Genomic DNA, 273 nt, shown 5'->3' with positions numbered 1-273 from the left:
GGGGCGTGGGGCAGCTGGTGGCCCTGCACAGCCCTGACCATGTGGTCCTGGGGCTCATCGCTGCCCTGAGCTATGGTGGCGATTTGCAGAGAGCTGGCATGGGGTGCAGGAGGCAAGATGAGCATCCTCCCACCACACCAGGCTGAACTCCTCACTCTCACCGGTTCCTACACCACCGCTTGGCCCAGACGCAGGGCCGGGACCTGCCCATCTCCTTTATTCTACCTTGGCATTCATATTCCTGCCCTGGCAGCCTGCAAAGAGCCCTCACGG

Source organism: Cariama cristata, unplaced genomic scaffold (assembly GCF_000690535.1).
Source record: "Cariama cristata isolate BGI_N322 unplaced genomic scaffold, ASM69053v1 scaffold40888, whole genome shotgun sequence".
Lineage (NCBI taxonomy): Eukaryota > Metazoa > Chordata > Aves > Cariamiformes > Cariamidae > Cariama > Cariama cristata.
The sequence above is the reverse complement of the archived record's forward strand: the minus strand, read 5'-3'. Positions refer to the sequence as shown.